This window comes from Arvicola amphibius, chromosome 7, assembly GCF_903992535.2.
Source record: "Arvicola amphibius chromosome 7, mArvAmp1.2, whole genome shotgun sequence".
Taxonomy (NCBI): Eukaryota; Metazoa; Chordata; class Mammalia; order Rodentia; family Cricetidae; genus Arvicola; species Arvicola amphibius.
The window spans coordinates 99,320,071-99,341,764 of record NC_052053.1 but is presented as its reverse complement, the minus strand read 5'-3'; the positions used below and the strand labels follow the sequence as shown (position 1 = coordinate 99,341,764).

At 38.6% G+C, this 21,694-nt stretch overlaps 1 protein-coding gene across 12 annotated transcripts in view; it reads left to right on the top strand.

Annotated features, from left to right (window-relative positions):
- Positions 1–21,694, top strand: part of LOC119818468 (DNA repair protein RAD51 homolog 2-like) — a 437,860-nt gene that overhangs the window by 148,504 nt on the left and 267,662 nt on the right. The window contains exon 2 of one of the 12 annotated variants that reach the window (XR_005286126.1): positions 6,432–6,571. The exons of the other annotated variants lie outside the window; for them this stretch is intronic. The gene's annotated coding sequence lies outside the window, so the exon portion shown is untranslated. The remainder of the gene's footprint in view (positions 1–6,431; positions 6,572–21,694) is intronic. 12 annotated transcript variants of the gene reach the window in all.

The following is a 21,694-nucleotide window of genomic DNA, read 5'->3' as shown; positions in this document are numbered from 1 at the left end:
GAGTATCAATAACATTAATACTTTGGAGTTATTGAAAATCTGAAATGATATAAACTATATAGTGTAGGTGCTACACATACCCAGTTTAACCAATGATTATGAATGTTTGCTGATCATTTAAATAACTCGAAGTAGCCATCTTATTATTGAGTAATTTGAGCCTCTTTTGTTCAGTAAGTTTTCTAATTTAGTGTTAATCTATGAATGGAGTGAGTTGTCTGGAAATAAATTCCTGAAATTATTTATAGCATGACTGTGTATGCATTTCCTGTTCTTTATGGCTTTCATTTTGATCTAGCCATCCAGAATTTTTTGTACAAGTTGAATTCACCCAAAGGAGATATCCGAAGTATCTTTGGTTTTATCCTCTGCTTTTTATGTAGCCAAACATTACGTTTTAAGCCCAGAGAATGGTTCATTTAGACTTTTCAGAATTTGGGAGATTTAGTATTATCTGATACATATAGAACTCTGTGAGGACTGGTTTCTCTGTAAAATCATCTGTACTGGTTCAGAGTACAAGACGATATACTGTATCAAAAAGGTGTCCAAAAACGTCTCTCTTAAAAGGAAGCAGACTTAATTATTGAGCTTTACAGCACTGGCTAGGGAGGGTGAGTTACAAAACAAAAGCTGTGAAATTAGCAAAGACCAAAGGCACAAAAGAAAGTCCAGGGAATTTCATGTGAGGACGTCTCAGATCACCTGGATCGTTGGCTGCCTGCAATAGACTTGAGCTTGAAGTAGAGGAAAGAACTGTGAGAAACTAGACTGAATGATAGAAAGCTCGGTTAGCATAGTTTTCAGACAGAAATTAAGTGCGGCAAGCTAGGCAAGCATAGTACATACTTTTGGTTCCAAGAACTCGAGGAGGCTGAGGCAGGAGGATCACTTGAACCTGGGTATTCAAAGACGTCCTGGTCTACAGTGTAAGACTTTATTTCTTCAATTTAGTAAAACACAATCACTTGTAACATAGTTGATCTTCCTTATGGAACCTCTAGCTGCCAAGGAATTCTGAAGCTCGTTGCCATGGTTACAGGGGAAACTGTCACCTCTTCGGGGTTTAGATAGAAGTCTTAGTTAGGGGAAAGTGCACAGAGAATGTTCCTTGTGCCTGCTTGTACCTCATGCCATAGTCTATTAAGCGCTCCAGCTGGTGATTCCTTCAGGATATAAACAGGATATATGATTTTGGAGGGATATTGGATAATCAAATACGGCTGGAAGTAGAAGATGGTATTTGGCTATATAGTTTCAGTTCATTCGGTTTTGGGACCAGACCAGAGAATTTGGTAAGCACCAAGTCTTGCCACTTAGAACCACACTCAAATAGTTGTGGTAGCAAAACAGTTTCTTCAGGAGTCTTACTCCGCTTGAGGCATAACAGCCAGAGGTTTCTGGTCCTAAGTCCAAAGTTGGTGAATGTTAGGAAAAAATCAACTGAAATTTATATACCCATGAGAAATAATTCAATCAATTGAGAATATGTGCTTCTGTAATTTTCATAGAGAAGATATATTCTGAGTACCTGTGGTATGGATGCCAATCTCATTGCTTCCTACTGAGAGTTAATGTATTCTAATTTTAAAGGAAGACGTCATTAAGAAGGTAAATTTTAAGACCTTCTATTTGACATCTGTGTTGTTGAAATTCTGACTTATAAACCTGGCCGTGTATCTTCCCTTCTTCTTTCTTCTCTTGCCTGCCCCCCTCCTTTTCCTCTTCTTTTTCTCCTTCTTTTTATTCTCTTTTTGGAACAGTGTCTCACAATTAGCCCTGGTTAACTTAGCGCTCATTATGTACACTAGACCAGTCTCAAACTTGCTATAATCCTCCTGCATCTGTCTTCCAGGTGCTGAGATTACAACATGTGCTACCGTGCCCAGTTAATCTTCCCATGTCTTAAGGCTTTTTGTCAAGAGCTATTCATGATCCTAAACTTGGCCTTCTTGTTTAGTCGTTCTTTGAGCATTTTTACACTCTAGAAAAGAAAATGACACCCGCTATTATAATTCAACATCATCAGTATTATTTTTCCCTCATAATTTGACAGCACTACTATAGCATCCAGTGGCTCCCAGTTTACATATAATGGGTTTTAATAGTATTTTTAATTTACTGATGAATAAAGAAATAGTTCTTTGTGTTTTAAACAACTGACTATCATGGAGAGACTTGCAACACAGGAACTGCTTTATTTAAAATTTGAGGGCTCGTGCTTACACATACACACACACATTAATAGTCAAATAAAAGAGGCTGAAATTTAAGAGTGAGGGGGTACTTGGGAAAGACTGGAAGGAGGAGGGTATATGAGAAAGACTGGAGAGAGGAAAAGGAGAAGGGGAAGTGGTATATTTTAATTAAAATATATTTGAATAAAAAATTGAACATAGAACTAAGCCAAGAAATTCAAGGGAATCTTTAAATAATACTGAGTCATTACTGGCCAATTAGTAAAATTTGGTAAGTGTTAATGTGTGTGTGTGTGTGTGTGTGTGTGTGTGCACATGCGCGCGCGCATTAGACCATAATCACAATGAAGATGGGTATGTTCATCATCCTCAACAGTTTCTATAACACTTTCCCATCTGTTAATGCCTACCATTCTTCTTCAAGTAAATAACTGGTATATTTTTGTTATTCTAAATTATATTTTATCTTCAAGAGTTTTACATAAGTGGATTAAGTTTTTTAGTCTGAATTAATCATGCCGTTTGTATCAGTATTTTATTTTTTATTGGTAAGTAATATTTCACCATGTATACATATCACCTATGCTTATTCATTCTTCTGTTGATGGATAGTTTGTCATATATTATAAATAAAATCACTTTTACTGTTTGACTATAAATTATTAAGTGAAGTAATGCTTTCTTGTCCTGTGAGTGGAATGACTAGATTATGGGATGGATGTTATGCTTAGCTTTGTTAAGAAGTTGCCGAAGTAATCATTTTGTATTCTTACCAAGAGTGTGTTGCTCCACATCCACACCAGCACTCAACCATGTCACTGCCTATATTTTAACCATTCTGATAGATGTTTAGTGGTTTCTCATTGTTTTAATTTGCAGTTATGTTGTATCATACACTTATTTATCATTAAACCAATTTCTGTTAGTAGGACTGGGAATTGAATCTACTAACCCAGGGCCATTTAAATGATAAGAAAATAGAAAGAAAAAGAAAGAAAGAAAGAAAGAAAGAAAGAAAGAAAGAAAGAAAGAAAGAAAGAAAGGAAAGGAAGGAAGGAAGAGGAGAAAGAAATGAAGAAGGAAGGAAGGAAGGAAGAGAAAGAAAGAAAGAAAGAAAGAAAGAAAGAAAGAAAGAAAGAAAGAAAGAAAGGGAAAAAAGGGGGTAAGAAAAGAAGGAAGTTCTTTACTATGGATTGTGGAGTTATATCCCCAGCTTTTGTCTTTATTTTTTTTTTTATTTTTTTTTTTTTTTGTTTTTTGTTTTTTTTTGTTTTTTCGAGACAGGGTTTCTCTGCGGCTTTAGAGCCTGTCCTGGAGCTAGCTCTTGTAGACCAGGCTGGTCTCGAACTCACAGAGATCCGCCTGCCTCTGCCTCCCGAGTGCTGGGATTAAAGGCGTGCGCCACCACCGCCCGGCTGTCTTTATTTTTTTTGTTTTAATCTTCAGTATATTTTGTATATAAATCCAATATCATATATGCATTTTGAAAAAATTTCTTCCAATCTTTGGATTATCTGCTTTTCATCTTAACATTATCTTTCTATACAGGAGATATATTTAATTTTTAGAGACTTCTAGTTTTTTTATTTTATTATTTAGTGTGTGTGGGGACGATGGTGGAGGCCAGATAAGGGAATTGGAGCCTCCCTCCAAAAAAGCTGGAGTTATAGGCAGTTGTGAGCCACCTGATATGGGTGCTGGGAATTGAACTCAGGTCCTCTGGAAGAGCAGCAGGTGCTCTCAACCATTGAGCCATCTCTACAGCCCTGAGAAGTATTTTTGTTTTATTAAGATTTTACCTGTCATTTATTTTCTTGGATTGTGTTTTTGATGTTCTGTTAAAAACCTCAGTGCCAAGCTCGGGTTACCTACGTACTTCCTTTGTTGTTGTCCTAGCTCCTTTTCCTTTTGCTTTGATGAAATACCCTGATGTTCAGGGAGAAGAGGCTTATGGGTTGAGGTTGCAAGTCTATCAGGGCAAGGAACTCAAAATGGCCGTAGCTTGGAACTGCTGGTATCTTTGCACCCTTAGTCAGGGGGAAGAGAGCAGTGAGTACGTATGCTCAATTCACATCCTTCTTTGACACAGCCCAGGATGCCAGTCCAGAGTATGGTACTACCCACAGTGAGTGACTCTCCCCACCTCAGCTAACTTAATCATTTATTTTACTTGAACATAATTATACATGAGTTATAAAATCCCACTCTATACTCTTGTTTAGGCAATCAGTTGTTAAAATATACTTAAGTAATAAAAATAAATAGTTATCAAAAGTTATCATTTCCAGTGATTACCAAACCTTTGTGTACACCCATTTTTCCACCAGTTTGCTGAATCATAGGCATTAAACTGAAGGATATCTTTCAGTTCCTCCTTCTCTATCTTCCTTTTTTTTTTTTGTAGTAGGCAAAACTGTCTACCTTTAAGGTGTATCTCTTGCCCTTTTTACATCTTTTATTTTGAGGTGGTCTAACTAAGTTGTATTTGCTGGCCTTAGACTCAATCTGTATCCCAGGTTGGCCATGAACTTGTGGTCCTGCTGCCTCAGTCTCCCCAGTAGCTGGCATTATAGGTCTGTGTCACTGGGCCTACATCAGGCCAGGCTTGTCATCCTTTAGTGCAGGTTGACACGCTGGTGGTAATTTTAGCTTTTGTATGTCTTAAAGGGTTTATTTCACATGAAAATGCTTCCATTAGTTCTTCAAGAATTTCATACAGTCTATTTTGATGATGGTCACCTCCCCTCAGCTCCTCCCAGATCTGTCCTCTCTACCCTCATTTGTCTGCCCATCCAGCTTTGGATTTTCTTCTTCTTTTTTTTGTTGTTTAAACCCATGGAGTCCCCGTATGTTGCTCAACTACTCTTGGGAGTATAGCCTGCCCTACAGAAGTCACACCATTAAAAAAACCGACAACAAAACAAAAATGATTCCCTCTCCCAAAAACTATGAAATGTCACCTTTGCTTTTGAAAGATACTTTTGTTGGATATAGAACTCTAGGTGAATTTTATTTTTCTTCCACTTTTTCAGAATCATTTTTTTAAGGATTAATCTATTTTAATCCTATTTTTCTTGTCTGTTTTTCTGAGTGAAAGATGTTAAATAAAAAACACACCTCTAATTCTAGCACCTGAAAGGTTGTAGGCGGATCTAGAGTTCAGGGTCTCCTCAGCTACACAGTGACTGCAAGGCCAGCTTGGGCTACGTGAGATCTTGTCACAAAACAGCAGTTTTGATTGCTTTTGATGATAGGGTCAGTCTTGTCCCTGTTGGTCCATCTTGGTTAGAAGCAAAAATTCTATAGGGAGCTTCCTGTAGGTTTTCAGCAGTATAGAAATGACCAGTAGCAAAACAGAGTCAGTAATGGAATTAGAAAGGAAATTAACTTCAGAATTATGATACTATATTATCCCTCCTCCATCCTCCACATTTACATAATAGATTTCCTTGTCTGCACTGTAGATCACACCAATGGATAAATTATTGAGTTGTGAGAGGGAAACATGCTTAAGCTACCTGAATGGAAGATTCTTTGGACTGTGTTACATAAAGAAGAAATGATACAAAGGATCCTCATTGGTGTCATGACCTTGAAACAGTAAATGGCTCAGACATTTTTGGTTTTATTTTGTTTTGTTATTTTCGGGTTTTCCTTGGGGAATCAAATGACTTTTGTTGTTGTTTTTGTTTTAGGGGGCTTTTTGACAAAGGGGGACAGGAAAAAAGGTCTTAAAATGCAAATTATTTTTTTTCTTGTTCTTACATCTCTTGTAATGTCAGCTAAATCCGTGTCTGTAAAAATCCAGCCTTTTGAATGAATAGTTTCAAAAGTAGAGACATTCATATGTAACAGTGAGTAACTGCAAAGTGTTAACCCAGATCGTTGCAGTTTGCAAGTGTGAGTTTGGGTTTGACTAAGTCCGCAGCACAGAGATGGTTAAGCCTGAGGAGTGGTGCGCCAAGGTTTGCAGTTTACGCTGCCCACTTCTGTGACTAATTAGCACATCCCAGTTTAGAAGTCAGTGAAGGAAGAGCTAGATAAATGAGAGATTTTTCTCTGTGTCACGTACTGCTTAGAAGAGGGACACAGGGTGTTGAATTGCAGTGAACAATGAGACAGACTTTAAAATTAAGCCCTTAGCGTGCTGTTTACTCCCAGTACTGCTCTGTTGTGGCTGCAGCAGGCCCACGAGAAAGTGCCACTTCTGTTTATTTGTTTGCCTCCACACAGTTTCCTGCGTCATCACATTTTTTGTGGACCAAGTGTTTGAGGTCAATGATGCTGATGGAGCCCTTACAGAGCAGAAGAGGTTCTTCTCCACCAGGAAAAACCTTTGTATTTCAACTTTTAAAATTCCAGATCATTTAGCTGTGAGTGTTGATCTTCTGTGCCTTTGTGGGGAACTTACACTGCCTTCTTTTAGCCTTTAGGAAGAACCTTCTTTAAGTCAGCCAAGCATGTGAAGAAACCATGAGCCCATATGAAGCTCTTAGTAGCTTAAAGCCCTGGCCCTGCTTGGGTCTTATAGTTTGGCAATTAAGATGTATGCATAGTGGTCTCAAAGACTTACTTTTTTTGGTTTTAGCCTTATGATAAGTCATATTTAAATTTCATTCTAATGGGGTCATTATGTCCTATGTGATAGTTTAGTTCCAGTTATTCATGAAGTGTTTTGGAAAAGCATATGTTTGAGCTTAATGAATTATAAACTCTCCTTATTGATAATGGTGCCCTTCCCCCAAGCTGATTCTCGACAGTTTCAAAATAGGAACTTTGTTAACATTCTTTTCTTTCAGAAACATTTTGCACCCCAGTACATGAAAGTATAAGCCTTCGGCATTAAGAGTTCCTAATCTGACTCCAGTAACATCTCTTTGATTCAAAGTGGAGTGTAGTTTATACAAGACTTACGCTGTGTACCTCTGTTGGGATTGTGGGGAACAAAAGGGCAAAAAGATTAAATATTCAAGTATTTAGAACCTATTGTAGGTCAGCACTCCATAAATGACTATTCTGAACCTTTGAAAATGGCCTGAAGTTGGAAAACTAGGAAGACCTTACTTTTCTTCTGATTTCCATTTTTTTAACTCATATCCATAAACAAGAGCTATATGTCAGTCCTTCAAGTTGTTTTGCTTCTCATTTTAAGTTTTTACATAATAAGTAGATTGTGAAAATGAACATGCTATATAGAAATCATATAGTAGCAGTTATTGAGCTGGGTAATCTGAGGATTGTAGAACTAAAAGACGTCTCAGGTCTCTTTCAAACCCCTTATGTAATTTGATAGCTGAGAAAGCTGCTGTTCTGAAGTGTCTCAACCTTGCCCAACGAAACTAGTAAGTTCTTAATTCTGATGAAGATGGCCACCCGGGCTGCCTGAGTGCCCGCTCACTGTTCTTTCTACCATTGACCGACTCTCTCTTCTTACCCAAAATGCTGGAACCCAAAAAATGTTTCGAATTTTAGACTACTTTGGATTGTGGAATGTTTGTATCTACAGGATGATATGTCATGGGGGTGGGAATCAAATTTAAATGGGAAGTTCACCTGCTTTTCATATATATCTCATTCACACTACCTGAACATAATTTCAGATAAATACTTGTAATATGCCCTGTGGGTGGCCTGTCACGTGAGGTCAAGTGTGAAATTTTTCCACTTGTTGCATCATCCTGCCCTCCAAAAAGTTTCCGGTTTTGGATTTTAGGATTAGACAAGCTGAGCCTGTAGATTTTAGTTCCATTCTGCTATATTTTAGAAATAACAGTCCACAGAGCTCCACATCCTAAAGAAAAGCAATCATGTTGGTAACCATTAATTTTTAAATATATTGAAAGCCTATTCATTTTGGACTTTTTAAAAGAAATGTTAATTTACTTTGGTTTGTCAGTAAGCAACAGTATTACTTTCCAAGTTGGTGAGAAGTTCCTGGAGAAGACTTCTTATATAGACTTCTAAACTCCTCATCTGAGGGTTTAAAAACCCATGATTTATTTCTCTGTGATAGTCTTAGAAGACAGTGCTCAACCACAGCCAGCTTTCCTTGAGATCACAGAAGAATAAGCATTCTGCTTTTGGCATCTCCCATGAGCTGACTAATAGACAACTTTCAGGGAGACGAGCTCACGGTGGACTTCCCACCACACCCTTTGCACAGCTTTCCTCCGTGCGTCTCCTACCAGATCCCAACTTGCCTTGACTAAACTCAGTGAACAAGATCATTGTATGAATCGGAAGGAAAATGTCTAAAGCATACAAAGTTCTAATGACTTGGTAAATGCTGTAAAAGCTCTCTGAGCTGGAAGTTGCATCATTTGTGCCTATGGCACTATGGAGTGGGCCCAAGTGGTATAATTCTTCAGTATAACACTGAGGTAATTTTTGCACCAGCCAAGTCAATGGTTTAAAGTTTCAAGCCTATGAAATGGCAAGCTATAATTGTTCAATTCCAGTGAGGCACAGGTGTGTTTAATTTTCTTCCTTTATTTCTCGTTGTCTTCTTTAGGTAAGCCAAGCCAAGCAAGGAGTGTGCTTGTCTGGATCTACAAAGTGAGCTTTAAAGTCTGTGAATGCATTTGAATGCCCACATGTTACACAACACAGTTTTCTTTTAAATGTAGGAAACTCCTTAGAGCATAAGTCTATTTCATTTAGAGAAAAGAATTGTTTTCTCATGGTAACAATACAAATGGTGTAGGATGATGATAGATCATAGAGAATCAGAAAATATGGGTTTGTTTTTTGCCTTCACTATTGATTTTTCATTTGACCTGGGTTGAATAATTGATTTTATTTCTCATATCTGCTGAAAGTGAGTGCTAATATTTTCAGTGGCCGTGAAGAGGTGCTGGGAGAATGAAAAATAAGTTTCCCCCCAAAAACATTATGTTGCCTAGGAGAAAGACCTATTTAAACAACAGTTGATTTCATTTCCATCTTATTTTTTTAAAAGATTTATTTATTTATTTATTATGTATACAACATTCCTTCCCTGTATGCTTGCATGCCAGAAGAGGGCACCAGATCTCATTATAGATGGTTGTGTGCCACCATGTGGTTGCTGGGAATTGAACTCAGGACCTCTGGAAGAGCAGTCAGTGCTCTTAACCTCTGAGCCATCTCTCCAGCCCAATGTGTAGCCCAGGCTGGCCTTGAACTCGTGATCCTCCTTCAGCAAATCCTACCGGCGTGCGCCACCGCAACCGGCATCCATCTTATTTTATAACGATCACCTACCGCAGACTCAGAAGAGCTTTTAAATCCATGGTCATTTTCTACAACTTCATGTCTAGAAGTTAGAATAATTGCTTGTATTTTTCAAATATGGAAACTAAAGCTCCCAGAATATTTGCTTAATTTTAGTTTAGACTGAACTTCATTTCACGAGTGTAGGTAAAGGTACATGCAGTAATATTGGCAGGAGTTGGTCATTCTTCAAACTAGCTATAATGTATGGATGGCCACTTAAACAATCATATGCACATTTTCTGTGCTTGAAATTTCGCATGTAAATCTTAGTGGAGAGTTCTTCACTTTTCAGTGTTTAGCAAAAAAATAGATAAAAGTTTATATGTATGGAAGCAGAACCCAATTTTTAGTTTTTCCTCTTCAGCCTTTATAGTTTATAGAATTGAGACAGTTGCTACTTTCAGCGCTTTGACCTCAGACATTGTGTTAGAAATTGCTTCTCCTCTTTCTTATTTCTGCTCCTGCTTGTCACCCCATCATGTAGTTGTTGGTTTTAGATTTTCATTTTCCTATCTGGAAATTGTTGGAAATTATAAGCAGTCATTTATTAACCCGATTACTTTATGCTTCAGTGGACTTGTCAGTGGGTGGCCTTGTGAATTATTTCAGCTTTTAGAGACACAGATCAACCGTGCCACCCTATACCCACAACACAAAGCTGCCGACTTCTCTATTGTAGGACCTTGTAATTGAATGGCATTTGAAACATGTATGAGCACTCCCCCTCTTATTCTTCCCAAATAATGCTTAACCTGGGTTTTATTTTCTCAGTAGACTTGCATAGTTGAAACTTGTCACTGCATAAACTCCCAGATAGCACAAACGTTGAACAGGAATTACAACATACTTGGTGTGATTTATTTCTGGTCATCAAAAGCAATCAATTTTACAGTAGAATTGTAAAACTTCAGAGCTAGGTGTAACTAATAACCAGGTATAGGCCTTTCACTTTATTTAAGGAAAAGCTCAAGATCAAAAAGGCTAGGTAATTTGTTAATACTGCATTGTTTAGTGCTGGTGAAGTTGGGACTTGAACCTGGGTTTCTTCACTTGTCGCTCAGCATTCTTAATTAGGCTACAACTCCCATGCTTGACTATGCTTTTGAATATTAGATGCTGTCTCCACTTCGTACAATTTAGAAATGTGATTGTATTTGCTATTCCCTACCAAGCTATATTGGAACCTGAGTCAGAAATTAAAGCCTAACTATCTTGACTCCATCTTTATCATGGACTTTCAGCATTAATTTTTAATTGTATTAATAATTATCTTAATTATAAATGATTCTTTCTAGTCCTGGTCCTATTGTTTTACTTTAATTTACAAACTATAAATCCCTTCTTTCAGGCTTCTGAAATAAAAAAGGACATTTTGGGTGATATTTTCTAGTTTATTAAGAAGTTAAATTCAAGTCAAAGAATCTGTTGTTTTCTGCTTGACTGTATTGTGCTTTGAGCCCTTGTAGAACAGTGTATGTGTGATTTGTATGGATTAGGAATTCAAAGAAGCTCTTTATAGAGCAGTTACATTTATTACCATGCCCTGTTCTCTCAACAGTGTTTGAAATAGGTACTATATTGGCTAAGATTTTTATTTTCTTCTAAGTGACACAGACTTACAATTAAGGAATTAAGTCACTCATCACTGCTGGTGTGTCTGAGGACAGACACATCAGCATCATTTCTTCAGGCTCTACTTTCTTCTTTTCCCACTTTGAAACTCCAAGCTTAAAGCCCTGCTATCAGGGCAGCTGAGCAGAAAGAGAACGTCTCCTGATTGCTCCAGCAAGAGGTTGCAGAATCGAGTCTAATAATATATATATATTATTCCACTATAGCCCACATGCCAGACATTAAGGCTTGGGGTTGCATTTATTTTACTAGTGAATTATGCTTCATATGTTCTACCCCGGGGCAGAGTCTTAGGACCAAGAGCAGAAGAGATTTAATTCTTCTTAAGGACGAAAGAATACCTTAATCCCCTCCCATGTGAGATCCTAGAGTTGGACCTGGTGGTCCCGTCCTGTAATCCTAGGCATTGGGTGTTGGGAGCTGTGAACCTCAAGATCCTGAATTTCTTGTAAGTAACTTGTTTTCCCCTGGTCTGAGTGCCTACATCTGCTCTGAGCACGAGACTCTCAGGAGTTCCTGATGGTTTCTGGTAGGTTTGGCTGGGGCGTGGCTATCAGTTAAGGAGCAGGCAATGCTCTTAACCTCTGAGCCATCTCTCCAGCCCCTAAGGATCCCTATATAAGCTGCCTCTGTACACAATAAAGGGGGCATTCTTGGGGCATTCCTGTTTCAAGGATGACCCGTGTCTCTGTCTGTGAGTCTTTGTGTGTGTTTCAATCTCAAGCCCCTTGCCCGGTTCACAAACTGTATGGTGGCGCATAGAGCGCAGACGGGCGTGGTGCACCACAATTGGGGAGGATTTCTTTGTTTAAGTCCAACCTAAGCTACAGAGTCCAAGGTCACTGTGAACAATTTACAGAGACTGTCCTCAAAATAAAAAATAAAAGTATAGCTGAGGGATATAGCATGGTGGTACAATGCTTGCTTAGTGGGATGGGTGTGAGGACCAGTTTCTATTATCAACTCGACACAGGTAGAATTACCTGGGAAAAGACTCTCAATCAGGTTGGCCTGTGGGCATGTCTGTGGGGGATTGTTTTGACAACATTAATTCACGGGGAGACCCCAAATTAAAAGTAGGTAGTACCTTTACCTGGGATTGGTTCTTTAATTGTCTAGAGAAAGTAAGCATGCATGCGTGCATCTTTCTCTGCTCTTGACTGTGGATGTGATGCATGACCAGTGTTTTATGTTCTCATCCCCTCGGCTTCCCTGCTATGATGGACTGTAACCTAAATCGTGAGTTAAAATTCGCCTTTTCTCCACTAAGCTGCTCTTTGTCAGGGTATTTAATCACATCAACAGAAATGAATACTAGAATAAGTAGCATTGTGAGACCCTCACTAAAGTTCCCAATAATTCAAGAAGGTATGGGGGTTAGTATTCTGGGCAGGCAAAGAGAAATGTCTATTATAATGTGATTATTCCCTTCCTCTTATGATGAACTTTGGGGGCTCCTTAATTAGGAAGCCTAAGACCACACAACTGGTGAGTGATAGACCCTGAATTTCACTCCATAGCTGACTACATGTGAAACCCTTCTCCTTTCCCAATGCTTTGTTGTATCTATAGACACTTTTAAAGCACTACTCTCCAAGGGAATAGTTTTGCCCCTAGAGGACATGTGACAATGTTTGGGGATGGTTTTGGTTGTGGTAAGTATGTATGGAGGTGGCAGGCATGCTGGTGGCTAAAGGATGCAGATGGTTTAATAGCTCCCAAGAAAACCCTTCCCCCGCCTGCAGTGTCACAGTGCCAAGGGTGAGAAACCCTGCTTTCTAGGTTCTAGTTTTAGACTAATTGCCCTTAGCCTAAATTTTGAAAGAAAGAATCAATATTGAACAAGATTGTATTAATTTTAACATCAAAGTAAAATTAGATAGTCTCATAAGTCAATTTTCTTTAAATTTCATACCACCCAGCTTTAGAGTGATTCTTATTTAATGAGTAAATTTAAATAAGCATAAATTACTTTAAAATTAATTTATACATGTTAACTATGCAGAAATAATTTTTATTCAAAAATAAGACATGTAATTTTTCCTCAAAGTAAATCTAAGCTCAGATATGGTGGATCAGACCTGTAATCCCAGCATTTAGGAGACAGGAGAATTATTGCTCATTCTAGTGAATTTAAGACCAGCCTAGGCTGCAGAATAAAAAGAATGAGACCTTTACTTAAGTTTTAATATCTCTCTCCGTGTGTGTGTGTGTGTGTGTGTGTGTGTGTGTGTGTGTGTGTGTGTGTATTACATACACATTTATGTAGGGTATCTTAAATTTAATACTGGATGCTTTTAAACAAATATTTAATTAAGGTTGTCTTGGAAACCTTTAAACATTTAAATATTTTACATTTGAGGAAAAATTAACAACTATTTTTAAAGCTCTTGGCCAAAGCATTTCCAAAAAATTTTGATAACAAAAAGATTTTATTATGCTAGACAATGGTCAGAATGTTTGTTACTGTGAATATTTTGTGGTGTCTCCATGACTCCATGTGCTAAAGCTGGCCATGTTAAATCAGGTGCTTTGTGGTGTCTCCATGACTCCACGTGCTAAAGCTGGCCATGTAAAATCAGGTGCTTTGTGGAAGAATGATAGAGCTAGAGGAACGGAGTTAATGTGTTCTGTTAACTCTTCAAAGAAATCAACCTCCATATTTAGTGAAATGAAAGTAGCTGAAACCATTTACCTCCTCAATACTTGGATTGAGCAGATATATCCAAACGAAACCTGGGAAGTCAGACCTCAGCTAGTTTCCCAGTAAAATAGCTGAATGAGGAGCGTGACACCACGCATGGCATCCACACGAGAAAGTTTCCACAGTCCAGTCACTCCATGTTATTGTTGGAGTTCTATTTGAGGCTCAGCATCCTCTAATTCTGCCAGTTTTGTACAAATAATTTCTTAGTGCTACGTTCTAAATCCTCATGGCTGCTCCTGTTTATAATTATTAATGTATTCCTCTTGGATTCTTTTCGTCCCTGTTGGGCCCTATCCAGAGCAACTAACATTTTCTCAGATTTCAACCAGTAATTCCTACTTGCCTTGCTTTTTCACATGGCTGACCCTCCTCTCACTTCTTCTCAGCTCTTGATGCTCCCGTGACACCCCATGGTGTGGTCTCACTACTTCACCTGACTGTACGATTTAATCCCAGAATGCTCATTGTTTTTTTCTGTTTCTTCTCTTTTTCTTTGGCCTCTCTTCCCTCCTTAGTATTGAATTCCCTTCTTGCCTATTATTCCTACCTCCTTCTGTTTCTCAACCCCTAATTACTGGCTTCATATCCTTAGGCTTCCCAGCTTCTTAGTTCCTGTCCTCATCCACGGAGGTATCTGATGTCCACCCACCTAGCCTGTGTTAGTCAGGCTTGTGTGTTCGGAGAGGCCTTCCATTCATTGTTAATAGAATTCAATTTGCTGTTTCCTTAGAAACAGGGCAGCTGCTGATCTTCAGATTACCCACGATTTTCATGCAAATTCCTGTGTCACATTAGGAGAAGCAACATTTCTCTACAAAACATGTCACAAAAATACCTTAATAAATGGTGTGAGGTAAAATGGCACAGTTTATTTTTGATTCGAGCTCAGTGAGCTTACTGTTTTCTTTGAGAAGAAAAAAACAAAGGTCTTGAAGAGCTGACATTTTTATCTCTGATCTGCTGCAGACACTTTCCCGGCACTGTCAGAAGGGTGCTCCTCAGCCCAGCCATGCAATGTGGGTTTTACAGAGAGCACGGAGATGAGAGGTCACTTGACAAACAAGCCACTTGTTTAGGATTTCACAGCAAGCTAATTGCAGAGGCCTTGAGTTTCCTGCCTCTTAATTCCTGCTACATGAATAGAAAAGAGCTTATTATGCTTTGCTTATTTATATGGATGCCTCAGAGCATTTCCTTTGCTTTAATAAAATTGTGAAAATTATTACCCAGTAAAGTAATTGTTAGAATAGAAAACAAACTAGACACAGGGGCACCTGAGTTTATTCCTGGTTTTTCATCTCATTAATGATGGAAGCTGTTAGTTCCAGGGCTTCTTGAACCTTGAAAACTACACTTATTTTATTCTGCATGGTGAAGTTCCTTGAAGTCCTCTAAAAACCACAAAAACAAAATTTAAAGTACAAAACGTTATTATTGATTAACTCAAATTGGTCCTCGTTTGTTTGCAAAGGTCCCAGGACTCCATGGGGCGGGAGTTCCCCGTGGTGAGTTGGTGAGCATCCTGTGAGAACCAAGCATGTCTTGGTGATATAGTTTGGATTTCTGAAATTGTCCTTCTGTTGGGTTGAGGTGAGGGAAAAACTTGTGGAAGTCCTCCTGGCGCTGCCAGCAGAATGTTTGGGACCAAAGCAAGCATTCCAATAGTATGTTATGGGGAGGTTAGCTGGTCAGGAAATAAAACCCTTACCAAACGTAATGGCTCCCACTAGCATTTTCAGTAACGAGTACCAGATGTGGGTAGTTAATTATTCTCAGATCTGATAAGTACCTGCCAGCCAAGGCTAATTTTATTTTCAGTAAACGTGGCCAAAGGTCCTAGCTGTTCATATGATAGGATAGGGCCTGTTTGCACTTATCTATTAATAAATGCACAAAACTCCTTTCGTTTTCCTTTCCCAGGGCCAGATAAAACATTTCAGACACTCAAAGTATTTGTCCTAGTAAATCAGACAAAATAAACAAATCTGGTGATTAACTTGGTAAACAGAATGGTTAAGTGTTACCTTTGGAGTTTAACTCAATGCCAAATAAATAATATTAATCGCATGGCATTTTCAATAACCTTTATGAAGTAAGACAGGAAGGATTTTCCACCCTTTTTTAAACATCAGGGGTATAAGTATATCTCTTAAGTGCTTTCAGATGGCTTTCTGTAGGGAGATTGTGAAAATCACTTTAAAATGAGATTATTCTTATGTACCATGAGTAACTCATTGGGAGCATTGTACCAGTTAATGTTGCCTGTAAACCTGGGAACCTCTGTTGGTCACCCCAGAGGGAAGACCGCCCAGTGACATGCCATCTTTTGCATACACAGTTAATAGCTTTCTGAAGGTTAAATTCAGATAGAGCCCTGAGTAAATGGTCCTCTTTATACTAGTAAGGGGGTAGGTCACAGAAACTCATTCTTTACTCATCTAGACTTTTGTCTTTGGAGCAAAGGGCTCTGTTAAGAATTGGACTGTTTGTTTTGTGATGTACATGCTTGTCTGGTGAGAACTAGTGAGAAATAGACCAGCTATTTCATAGTGGGATGCAGCGCTATGGTATCAAAGTAAGTCCCATCCACTCCAAGCCTGGACCAGATTTCACTGGTGATCCAATATCTCTGCTTCCTGCCACCTTTTCTGTCATTCCACTTTCTTTTTTTCCTTTGATCAAAACCTACCTGCTCTTCCAAATGTCAGCTCTTTTGTGTTGAGATTTCAAATAGCTCATGGAATCCCTTGTAGTTTCCCATGATGTATAGTAACCCTAATTTACTAAACATGGAGCATAAAAACGTAGCTGGAATGCCTTAGAGAACAATCCCTTATATGCATGTCTCCATTTAGAATTTCTCTGCATTGGTGTCTTACCCCATCAGAGAGTGTCCTGGCACAGTGCCATGAGTATGGTGCAGGCACTCAGTGGTAACATCACACGAGTGGTGGTTGACACTAATCGTGTGGAGGAGACAGTGCAAACCTGGAGTTTGAAATCTGTTATGTTTATCCAGCCTTTCTTTAAGGTCCTGCTGGGAGGCCAGGTGAATTCCTTGTGCTCTTTTTATGTTTTAGTTTCTGTAGCTGTACAGAGAAGTTAACAGCTCTATCCATTTACCTACCTGACAGGCATGTCCTTAAAACTAATGAGAGAAAGTATCAAGTTCTTGTATCTTAAAGGGTGAAAAAGATTACTACTACTACTATTTATACACTCTGAATTTTTCTTCCATACTACTTATTATTTTCTATTACATTTCCTAACACTTCCTTATGTTATATACTAATGTACTTTATATTTGCTAAATAAACATTACATTTATTTTATCCAGTTTAGATTTACTTGTATTTGACAATCATTTGTCCTATCTTCTTTTTTCTTTATATATATATATATATATATATATATATATATATATATATATATATGTGAGGTCTTGCCATGTGACACAGACCACTACCAAGCTCCTGTACTAAAGGTATTCTCCTACTTCTGCCTTCTAAGTAACTGAGCCTCTATTTAAATTAGAACTGGATTGTAATAATCAAAATCCTTGGCATATCTTTCTGGAGGAGATGTTTTATTTTCTATGCCAACTCTTCACTTAAGATTCTTTCAGCTATAAATCTAGTTGCACCTTCAGATATCTTTGATTATAGGTGATTAGATACTACTTATGTGTTAGGAGAGGCTGAGTGTTGGGGGGACTGCTAGAAGTCTTGGAAAGCTCATAATGCAGTAGTCTGCTACTGATCCCCACTTCTGTGTTTCTATACCACATCTTTCTCCTGATCTCCAGACCTCTAAGTCCAGCTAACCAGTCAACTTCTCTACTTGGCTGTGCACAGTATTTTCTAATGTCTCACATAAATTTAGTATCCTGTTTTTGAATTTACTTTTCTCTCTAGCTAGAATCACCACCCACCCTCTCTGTCAAGACAGCAAACCCTCCCCATATTCCCTATTGTCTGTACATTTGACCCCCTTGATGTTTTATGTCCTTTCTGTCCATTCTTGTTATGACTTTAATCAGGCTGTGCCCATCTACCTTGCTGCCACCAGTCTTGTCCCTTTGCTATCCCCATATTGGACTCAGGTTAATAGTACAAGTATTGTGTCCTGATTTAAGATTTGTGGTGGCTCCTGTGAGCGGAGATAAAATTTACATTTGTTTTGGTTATTGAAGGCCTACTGATTTTCACTTTAATTTATCCTCACATCTTCTTGTAGCCTTTGTTGCAGCCATAAACTACTTTTTTTTTCCTACCTGCTTCTTTGATTGGAAAAATGTTTATTTTATTTAAAAAGAAAAAAAAAACCTCCTTCCACCCTGAGCTGTTGTGACTCAAGTGAAATTGGTCACCACATCCTTGAATCCCACCCTTTACTGCCTATGCTTCTCTCATGGTTCCGGTGAGAGGCCCTGAATCTGCATATGTCTTTCCTCCATAATCCATTGCCTGTTTACTTCATTTGCCTTCCCATGTTGAGATCAGTGGCTGAGACAGGGATAGAATGTGGTCAGTTGATTCAATTGATGCATTTAAATCCCGCAGTGTATCTTCCTGCCCAGATGTACTTCATTTTTAGTGCAGGGTTGAAATGACTTTAAGAATTCAGATTAGGATTTGATGTGGTGGATAGACTAGGTCTTTTCTTAATTGCTATGACTGAAGGGCCAGCCATAGTCTGAAAATTAGCCATAAGGACTCATTTATTAAGAAGCTATTTAATCTTCTGTGTGGTGGTGGCTCACACCTTTAATCCCAGTACTCAGGAGGAAGAGGCAGGTGGGTCTTGAGCTCAAGGTGAGCTTGAGGTCAGCCTGGTCTACAGAATGAGTTCCAAAACAGGCAAAGCTACACACAGAGAAACCCTGTCTCTCGAATGGGGGAGCTCCTTAAGCCTCACACATCTTTAGATGTTCTTCATAAGTATTTATCTTAATTTTCAAAATAATTATATCACATAATTTTTATTAAATATATTTAAGAGATTAAAAAATATAATTTCAGAATACGTCATTGACATTCCTGAGGACCTGTGATGATGGTGTTTTGAAGCTGGATCTACTGATCCTCCTAGCATCCTTTTCTTCTTAGGCTTTTTGTCTTAAGAAAGACACATTAGCTGGGTGGTGGTGGCGCATGCCTTTAATCCCAGCACTCGGGAGGCAGAGGCAGGCGGATCTCTGTGAGTTCGAGGCCAGCCTGGTCTACAAGAGGTAGTTCTAGGACAGGCTCCAACAGCTACAGAGAAACCCGGTCTCGAAAAACCAAAAAAAAAAAAAAAAAGACACATTAATCTATTTGCAAGCTACATGTCAAGTCACGTGTACATTAGTGAAACCAGTAGCTTTCTTCATGTGAAATCATCAAGAAAAGAGTTCTGAAGAAATTCAAACTTTGGCTACTATATTGGGAAGGAAAAATAGTATAGAGAATAGACAGAAGATAATTTTGGAGCCCAAAGAAACATTTTGGTTTTATTTGACAGTGACACATAAAACTAGGGTGGCTCCTAATAAGATATAAATGGGCCAAATTTATATTGCTTCATTAATCAAGCCTCTGGTGAGCCTAATTTAATAAAATAATTCTACATTTTTATTATCTAGATTTTTATCAAAGTAAAATGCTAAATATTAAAACTCATCTTTTATGTATATTCTTAGAGGTGTCCTTTAGAATTTTAACGTGACTAGTTTTATTGAGAACATTTTTTTTGAGGTAGTTTAACATGACTGGTTTATTGAGAACATAGATTTTCTTTGAGGTAGTTAACACTGATGTGGTTATGGTTTGTTCTTTGTCTTTCATGTTGTAGATTTTCTTCACAAGTCTGATGATGTTGGGAAACCCTTCCACACCCAATAGTAAGGATCCATGCACACACACACACAGGCTAGAAGCCCTGTGTAACAGGCTTTTCTTTTGGGCCACCAATTAGCTCCCAAATCATGACACAGAAACTTGTTATCAGTTATGCTCAGCCTTAACTTAGCTTGTTTCTTGCTAGCTCTTATAACTTAACCTGTTTCTCTTTATCTACGTTTTGCCTCGGGCATTTTTACCTTTCTTTCCTGCTGTACATCTTACTTCCGCTGCTTCCAGCGTGTAGTTAATGGCCGCCAGACTTCTGGCCTGAGGCATGTCCCTCTCTTACTTTCTCATTCTCCTCTTTCTCGAACCTAGATGATTTCTCCTACTTATTCTGTCTGCCTGCCAGCCCTGCCTATCCCTCGCCTGCCTAGCTATTGGCCATTCGTTTTTTTTTATTAGACCAATTGGGAGCCTTAGGCAGGCAACACATCTTTACATATTTAAAATAATTTCCACAGATTCTAAAGCAAAACCAAATGCAACACATCTTTACATATTTAAAATAATTTCCACAGATTCTAAAGCAAAACCAAATGCAACACATCTTTGCATAGTTAAAATAGTCTTGACAACAGCCCTGGGTGTGGAGACAGGTTTGTTAATTGATACTTTTATTAGACAGTTTGAAGAAAGATCCTATTGTTTAGTGGGGGGAACTTCCAAGATTCTGTGTCTGCAGCATGTCATGGCATCTCTTTGTCAGAGAACTTCCTAATTTTCAGTGACTCTAAAGCAACTGATTGTCAGAGTTTGGGGGACTGAGGGAGAGAACGGGACAAGATATGAGGATGTGTTCTTTCTCAGAATGTAAGTGCCCATTCTATCTTTCATTTCAGTTCAGGTTCAGTACCTCTCTGAGCCCTAACTTCTGCCATATCTGATGTCTTTGAGTTCCCAACTCCTTTAGGTCCACTTTTCCAGAAGCCAGATAGCTAAGTACATGCAGGATATAACCTCTAAGCTTGTGAAATATGTGTAGGATTTGAACCCAAGGAGATGGAAAAATATTTCCCCAAAAGGAATTATGCTGGTGGGAAAAAAAGTAACAGGGTAGGTAGGAAATTGCAAGTAATACAGTTTACTTGGAGTGAAGCAAGCAGAGAGATGTGTTGAAGGAGAAATAGAGCTGGAGATAGAGCCTGGAACTTCAGAGACTAAACAAGAAGCCCAGAGTCCCTGTCCCCACCCCCAGAGGTGCTAAAGTGCCAGCTCGTGCACACTGAAAGCTGCTCAGCAGATTCTGAGTGCCTAAGCGTGAGGAGATCCGAGGTGCTGTGACTCTGGCATTGTGCAGGTTTTCTGCAGTTGAAGTCTTGAAAGAACGGAGATGCCATGTGTATGGAATGTGGGCTTGCAGACTCTAAGGCTAGCTTAGCTTGTCTCTTAGTTTGTATACACTCTCTCAGTGAGCTGAAATTCTAAGAATGTGAGAGCTGAGAAGCCCTGGCTGCAATCTTAATCACTAGATGCTTTCAGAGTACAAATGTCATCAGTGCCGTGGGCCAGCCATGGGGGTACACAAGCAGAGACCCTTGGATGAGAAGAGGTCCGAAGGAAGTACCACTTTGTACCTGGAACGTTACTACTTTTAATAGAAATGCCTCTCTATAGAAATTTTATTTCGTCTAGTCTGCCACAGAATATAAGGCAGAACTTTTGTTCACTACCCAGCATGCTGCTCAGCTGCATAGAGATCAGTCATACTTTCAATGACAATATGAGTGATGATTTAGAAGCTATTTCTTTTTTTCTTTCTCTCTCCCTTTTTTTTTTCTCCCCTCTCCACCCCAGGATTAACCAGTTTTCTCCTTTTTGGGGTTGAGGAACAGTATTTGTATTGATACAAATTTCTCTTCTTCACAGTGTTTGCCTGCGCCTTAAAGATGTGGCAGGATTACATAAGCTCTCTGGAATTTAGATTAAACAGCATTCAATTTGAAAATCTAATCACATCATCTAAATATCATTAAGTTATAATAGGCTGATTGATAGGGATTTCAGCCTGGTACTTCATG